The 8,080-nt window shown below is 46.5% G+C and overlaps 1 long non-coding RNA gene across 1 annotated transcript; it reads right to left on the reverse strand.

The window, feature by feature from the left end:
• Window positions 1-1,382: 1,382 nt before the first annotated feature.
• Window positions 1,383-2,177, reverse strand: LOC142905932 (uncharacterized). The gene is made up of 2 exons (XR_012929953.1): window positions 2,031-2,177; window positions 1,383-1,587 (listed from the first exon to the last, which is right to left on the reverse strand). It is a non-coding gene; the product is annotated as an uncharacterized LOC142905932 (long non-coding RNA).
• Window positions 2,178-8,080: the final 5,903 nt, after the last annotated feature.

Here is an 8,080-nt window from a genome sequence, read left to right on the forward strand (position 1 = left end):
GTTGTGATATGAGTGTATGTCTCTGTTCCTATTGTGTGGATCAAAATAGGGGATTCTGACGAGAGCTTTCTCCGTCAATTTAAGAGTCTTACTACTGAATGAGTATTCGGAAAGTTGGTCGTTGTGAGAGGAGTCAGTGTCAGATGAGCTATCACTCAAACTTTGCCGCTGCTTAACATAACTTCTGTAATGTATTTTGCGCCTGTGTTGTGGGTATGAACGTAGAGCGAGACTTCTCCTGGAGGCAATGCGTTTATTACAATAAACGATAACAACACCAATAGCCGTAACACGACTGGTGTCTGTTAAAAACACTGCTGCAGTCAATCACAGTTGGTTTTGAGTGATTACATTGGGGTGGGGGGGGAGGGATGGCAAGTGATGGGTGATGGGAGGAGACAAGGGACGCAACGTGACCGTCCATGTACGAGGATAAGAGTTGCCATCTGTGACGTACACAACCTGGGGACACATCATGGGAAGAAGGATCTCTCAAAACCCGAAGAGGGGAGAACTACATGGAAACGCATTGTCTTGAGCAATGAATTAGCACAAGGGGACGAACAGGGGTTGGAGTCATGTTCTTCGTATGGTCGACGTTTATGTAGAGCAACAACTATATTGGATTGAGGTGGTTGAGCCAGATCATTGTGTAAGAAGTAGAGTTGGTGCATCGCTGTGATGATGCCTCCGAATTTGTGAATTGGACATTGAGTTTTCATATATTCCATAGTCTATTCAGGCTTGGAGTTAGGGATAGGGCTACAGATTTGCTGCAGAAATATTTTTCAGAGCGTCAGTGTTTGGCACTACATGTAGGGCAGTTTCACATATTAGGCAAACATCACAATTTCAGCATCATCTTAATTTTATATATTTATATGGGATATAATATAGAAGGTAATTATTGCTTTAGAAATGACATTATTCACACAGATGATTTCTATCTGAATCTCTTGGTTGAAATACTTTGCCCAAGGTAAGATAACTGTGCGATTATGGTAATGAGTATCCACGTCCGTCTGAGACCGTGGAACTGCCCTCCAACACTGCCGCTCACATCAGGGGACGTAGGAACGACTATGGTTGCTGGCTTCACCGTGGCCAACTAGTTTATTGATGGGCATCTCCTCCTTGCCATCCTCCTAAATTTCCACCACCATCACCACCTCCACAACCTTGTGCTTGTCGCCCCCAACTCAAACTCAGTGCAAACCCCTTGGAGGGCTGGCATTACCCAAGGGACACAGAACTCTGCCTCACATTTGGTTTCTAGAAGCTCCGCAACAGCCACACTGTGGATGTAGACAGCCCTTAGCATTATAAATGTGAGCCACTCGCGTGTCCAAAACACTCAAAAGAATTGAGACGAGGCGATAGTATTAGATACAAATATTTATTATTAAAACGCGATGCCTTGTAAAGAAGGGGAGGTGCTGGTGGGGGTGGGTGGTGCTGGAAGTGTGGGGGGCTGTGAGATGCTCAGAGGGTGTTCGAGGCCTGGGGGGGCAGGTCTTGGGAGGCTTCTTGAATGCCGGGCTCCAGTGAGCAGCCAGAGATGTCCTCTTCCTCCTCAACCGTGACAAGCTGTGGACATACTGACCCATTAGACACTACACACAACTCAGTACTTCTACCAGCTCAACTGGGATTACACACAACAATCAGCACCCCCTACTGGCAGACAAATGCCAATTGCACACCAGGTGCTGAGTCACCTTGTGCCCACAGGACATCTGTCATTGGGCGTGCCCTTTCACACGTGTTGAGATGAGATGTGATGTAAAGCGCTCTGAGATGCCCCGGTGTACAGAAAGGTGCTAAATCATTCTCATCGTTATCACTGTGTCCAGCAATAATGAAATTGTCTGTATTTGTAAACGGGGACCATGACGGCTTAACGTGATGGTTAGACCAGCTCATCATTATCATAATACACTGAATCGTGTGTGCATGAATCTATTATTTACGTTAAACGCAAATTATATACGTGTGTGTGTGTGTGCGATGCGCGAGTGCTGTGCACTCACCTCCACCTCGCTCTGCAGATGCTGCTGCTCCGAGTGTGCACTCTGCTCGTTGTCGCGGTAGGGCGCCAGCTCAGCGTGCAGCTCCGCCACTACACGTTGATACCAGTGAATCTCTGCCTGCAGAGATTCCAGTTGCCAGTTCCTGTCAATGAGCTGCGTGGGCCACGGGCAAATGGCGGCAGAGGGACACAGGAAAGCATTTTAACGACTGCGTGAGGTTATTGCAGAACATACAGGTATAATAACACACACAACCAGGATCTTTATTTATAATTGAGTAATGTAATGACCTACGAAGCTCTTTTACACAGATGTCCATAGACCACCTTTGACCAAATAAACCGAAATGCATCCAATCATCTCAGATCTTGGAAGAAAAGCATGGTTGAACTTCAAATGCTTGGATGGGCAACCACCATCAATACAAACCAAGATAACACCTATAAAAGCATGATGAAGACCGCTTGTGTTGCAATCGAAACGTCGTGGGTTTTTTTATATTATTAAAAAAAAGTACGTGACTTTACCGAAAGAATCAAGAATATGAATTCCTGCAGTCACGAAAGTTTTATGTTAAACATTTTTTAGGAATTAATTAACTCAAAATCTGGATTAAAATAATAGATTAAGATCGCTTCCCAACCAAAAAGAGGGAGGGGATGGAGATGCATGTAGCAGAGGGGAGCAGATGGTCTAGTAGTCGTAGGTACTTCTACTAGAGGTGGGATGGTGGATCGTAACGTGGTACAGTCCTTAAACAGAGAATGCTCAGTAACCTAGTGCGCATCCATTCTGTACAACCATCAGTGTGAAAAATAAGTGTATACATACAGTCCTCGACTTAGGAACACCATACTTACGGAGACCCGACTTACGGATACCCGAGTTCCGAATCTGTTTCTATGAAATGTATTAATTTTTGGATACCATTGACTTTAAAACGCGAACTTGCACTTCCAAACTGAACCACAGAACTATTTTGTTCAGTGCTGCGATCCTCCACAAGATGTCATGAGTCAGCCTCGTGCACGCGCACATGTGCGTATATGTGAAAGTGATTGTGTGGGGAGCGGTAGTGTTGCAGTTCACGCGCTGCGCTACAAACCCACCGACCCAAGTTCAATTCCAACTCACGGCCAACACCAGTGACGATTATCTGAACCATTCCTGGGCCTCCCGTAGGTCAACTCGGCCTCAAATGAGCACCTAGCGCGCTTTATAAACATCACCACTCGGGACACAAATGCAGCTGGGTGTGGTGCTGGCACACAACCCCTCGCATGCCGTGCTGGCTTTCATAGGCTATCGCTAACAGCACGTGCCCCAACAGCCTATTACAGCTACACGGTGGATCTTTGTGCGGATCGGAAGTGTAGCGGTGAGCACGCTTGTGATTTAAAAGCGGTGAGTGAAAAAAATATATTTTTACTACATTTTATGTATTACTTACGATACACTATATTTTTAGTGTTAATGCAAATGTACATGATTTCTTATTTACGAGTTTAACTCTTTTGTTGAACCTTAACACATTTTATAACACTGACAATATGGGAATTTAAATATCGCACATTATTGTATTCCGACTTACGAACCGTTCCGACTTATGAATGGGCCTCAGGAACTAAATGCGTTCGTAAGTCGAGGACTGCCATATTATTGATATATTTGTCTATTATACTGTGTGTATTATTAGTTGTTTATCATGTAAAATTAGTTTACACTTGAAAAATATTCACCATAAATCCGGTATGTGGGGAAAAAATATTGATAGAGTATGTGTAGTGGCATAGCGCTGGCTGCTGGTAAAAAAGGGTAATTGCGGTGTATGGTAGTACCCACGTCAGCAGGCCACGATAGACACGAGAGGGGGACATCTAGGGGAAAGGTCACAGAGGGGGGGCCATCGGGAACCCGCTAGTAGGTTCCAGAGAGGGGGCGTGGCCGTGGCGGAGCGAGGCCACGCTGAGAGTATAAGAAGGGCCCCTGTGAGGGACCTTGTGGCTGTTGCTGGAAGTGGGATCCTCGTCGTGCTGTTCGTATATATAAGATAGTCGTCGTCACCATCTCGTCATCGTCGTTGTCGTCTCGTCGCTGTCGTCTTGTCGCCATCGTCGCTGCCGTCTTCACTCGATATTACGCTGCTAGATAGGTGTTCGCTGTCTCCGTTCAGTGCTGTCAGTGTTAGATGGTTAGTGTTTTGTATAGGCAAGCAACGGTAATAGTGTGTACCCACGTAGGGTGTCTGTATTATCCCAATGGTGCTCGTTAAATAAAAGAAGTGCCTAAAAGTCTTACTGTCTCTGAGTTAGTCACTACACATGTACACATGAAAGTGACTACTGTAGTCAGAGATGCAAACGCTTGGGCGTCATCTGGTGCCTTACTGTCGCCATCCAGCGTAAACTATTTGGGTCTTTATAGTAAAGTTCGTAAATCTCAAGTACGCTATGGCAAGGTACCACAGTACATAACATGCGATTGGCTATCAATGACTTGAGTACGTTAATAGTGAAAGTACGTACAACGGGAGAGCGTAAATAATGGTATTGCTGTATATATCTGCGTTTGTGCCATGCCGGATTTCATAGGTGCTCGCTAACAGCACTTGCTCACCTTCGCCTCACTCTGCTGGTGCAGCACTTGCAGATCCTGGAGCTGACAGTGAATGCTCTGCAGGTTTTCTTGGCATGGCGCCAGCTCAGCGTGCAGCTCTGCCACCACACGCTGGTAACCCAAAATCCCCACCTGCAGGGATCCCAGGTGCTCATTCTTTTCGATGAGCTGCATGGGCCACGGACAAACGGCAGCAGAAGGACATGGCTAAGCATTTTAACGACTGCGTGCAGTTGTTAAAGAACATACAAATCCAACAAACACATACAGAACCAGTATCTTTATTTTAAATGAAGGAATCTGATAAGCTATGAAACTCTTTTTCACAGATGTCCATACACCACACCACCTATGACCAAATGACCCGGAATGCACCCAATATTATAAGATCTTGGAAGAAAAGCAGGGTTGAACTTTTATGGTACTTGGATGGGTGACCACCATCCATACAACCCAAGATAACACCTATAAAAGCCCAGATATATGGATTAATTAACCCAAAAGCTACTTTAAAATGTCCGATTATAATTGCCTCCCAACCAAAAATAGGGAGGGGATGGAGATGCACGTAGCAGAGGGGAGCAGATGTTCTAGTAGTAGTAGGTACTTTTACTAGAGGTGGGATGGTGGATTGTAATGTGGTACAGTCCCTAAACAGAGGATACTCAGTAACCCAGTGCGCATATACACATCTGTGTGAAAAATAAGTGTATATATAGGCAGTCCTCAACTTACAAACACCTGCACTTACGAACCTGCTTCCATCAAATATATATTTTATAACATTGACTTTAAACGCGAACTCGCACTTGAAAATTGAACCGCGTCACTATTTTGTTCAGTGGAGCAATCCTCCGCGACATGTAATAATTCAGGATGGCGCTTGGAGCAAGTGTTTGCCTATAAGTGTGTGTGTGCACGCGCACGTGTCTATGTGTATGAAAGTGAATGTGTGGGGAGCAGTAGTGTAGCGATTAGCCTTCAAAAGCGGCGACCCGAGTTCGATTCCCGTTCATGGCCAACACCAGTGACGATTATGTGAACCGGTCCTGGGCGTCCCCTAGATCGACCCAGCCTCAAATGAGTACCTGGTGCGATGTGTAAACACCACCACTGGAGAGACAAAGGCAGCGAGGCATGGTGCTGGCCAATCACCCCCTTGTGTGCCATGCCGGCCTTCATAGGTGCTGCTCACTAACAGTACTTTCCCCAACAGTCTATTAAGGCTATACGGGGAGTCTTTGTCTGCGACGTGCGAATGCAGTGTACTCACCTCCGCCTCGCTCTGCTGGCGCAGCATGTCCAAATGCTGCAGCTGTGAGCGTCCGATCTGTGCGTTTTCACGGTACTGCTCCAGCTCTGTGTGCAGCTCGGCCAGCATACGCTGATACCAAAGAATCCCCGCATGCAGGGATCCCAGCTCCTGGCTCCTCTCGAACAGCTGCTTGGGCCACAGGCAGAGGGACAGAGAAAAGCATTTTAACGACTGTGTGCGGTTATTGTAGAACATACAGATGCAACAACAGACACATTTAGAACCAGAATCTTTATTCATATTGGAGGAGTCTGATGAGCTGTGAAAATATTTTTCACAGATGTCCATACCCCATGTTTGACCAAATCACCCAGGATGCACCCAATCTTGTCAGACCATCATGCACACAACCCATGATTACGCCTATAAAAGCCCACATATATGGATTAAGTAACCCAAAATCTGCAGTAAAAGGTCAGATTAAAATCGCTTCCCAAACCAGGACAGGGAGGGCATGGACATGCACGTAGCAGAGGGGAGCAGATGGTCAGACCCTACACAGCCTGACGACTCAAGTGCTGTGTCACGGTCAGACCTGGGCCGTTCCGGGGCCAGGAGAGCCTGGGTTCTCAGCGGCCGTGGGAACGAGGCTGGGAGCATTACCTGACGCAGAGTGTCCTCATTCTCAGCTTGGGACGTGGTCAGCTGATCCTGCAGCGCCGACAGTCCCTGTTGGGGGGTGGAGAGCTCCGGCTGGGCACTGGCGCGCTCCGCCTCACTCGCTGCGAGCTCCTCCTTGCTCGCCTTGAGCTCCTCCCTCAGCCGAGTGATTGTGTCCTCGTCCTCCTGAGCCTTAATACAGGCAACGTTCGTTTTACCATCGTAATCATCACCATCATCATCATGAACAGCCATGATCCGTCCACCGCTGAATGTGTTTTTGTGATACTGCTGGATGAAAGTTTCCCTGAGCCATACCGGTCATGGGAATTAATTGATCATACTTCATCACACTGGTCAGCACGAAGTGGTACACCCAAGACTGGGTCAGATTTCACTGGCCACCAATGCTAGCCATGGTTGGTAATCAAACTCGGACAGCTTGGTTCAGAGTGCAGAAGGCTCATCACAGTAAATTAATACGTTGTATATCATCATAAATATTTTGCCGCACAAGGGTCTCCTCCTCTTGTGAACGCTGCCACAAATGTCTTAAAACTCAAACTTTAATTATCTTTATTTTACCAGCTAAGGCCTACTGAACTATATAGCTCTTTTTCAGAAGCGACCTGCCCACAAATGAAAGTTCAACGAAGTGGCTTATCATGTGGAAATGTATTGCAGCTATAGAATCTAAACGCACGTTTCTAAATGTGGAGGAAGAACCGGAGGACCCGGAAAAAATCCACGTGACCACAGGGAGAACATGCAAACTCCAAATATACAGGTGTCGGGGTTGGGATCAAACCCACAACCTCCTGCATACAGGCGAGGTAGTTAACATCTCGCCACCGTGGCGCCCCTCTTCAGTGCCAATCGCGGCTTCACCACGCGTGCCCTTGCGAGCCGATACCTTCTTGGAGTTGCGCTCGAACTGCTTAAAAGCATCGGTGAGGGTGAGCCGGACCTCCTCCAGCCCTGTCGCCAGCTCGCAGGCCTCTTTCCGATGCGCGTCCTGCTGCTGCGCCTTCTCCATCCCAAGTGCCTGGACGTGCCCCTCCGACTCCTTCAGCTACAGGCACGCACACGTTCCACAATGCTGGATTCATGTCTGGGGAAGTATACTGAATATGGGGTGCAGAATGTGGAAATCTTTTCTGGGTTGGAAAAGACCCAGCTGTAATTAAGCCCGGCTTGCAAACAGATAAATAATTACCACTTAAGTCATTTAAACTCTGTGGTGTGCATATAGCTGTGTGTCTGCAAGCCTATATTGTTTCTCTAACAAATGCAAGCCAATCACATTTTAGAAAAAGTCCTGTAAACTGCAGCTGACTTTATAATTAAATTGTATTTATTCTAACTGAAAGTATTAAAATGTGAGAAAATACATTCGCAACTCTGAATCATGACAAATTATGAGAGGTAGTGAATTAGTTAAAGGCCTAGTCAGGAATTGCCTTGTCTAGTGTAATTACCTCATCCAACATTCACATATCTGCAGACAAAATTAAGAGCC

This window comes from Petromyzon marinus, chromosome 59, assembly GCF_048934315.1.
Source record: "Petromyzon marinus isolate PM22_M1 ecotype Great Lakes invasive population chromosome 59, UKy_Petmar_22M1.pri1.0, whole genome shotgun sequence".
NCBI classification, from domain to species: Eukaryota; Metazoa; Chordata; class Hyperoartia; order Petromyzontiformes; family Petromyzontidae; genus Petromyzon; species Petromyzon marinus.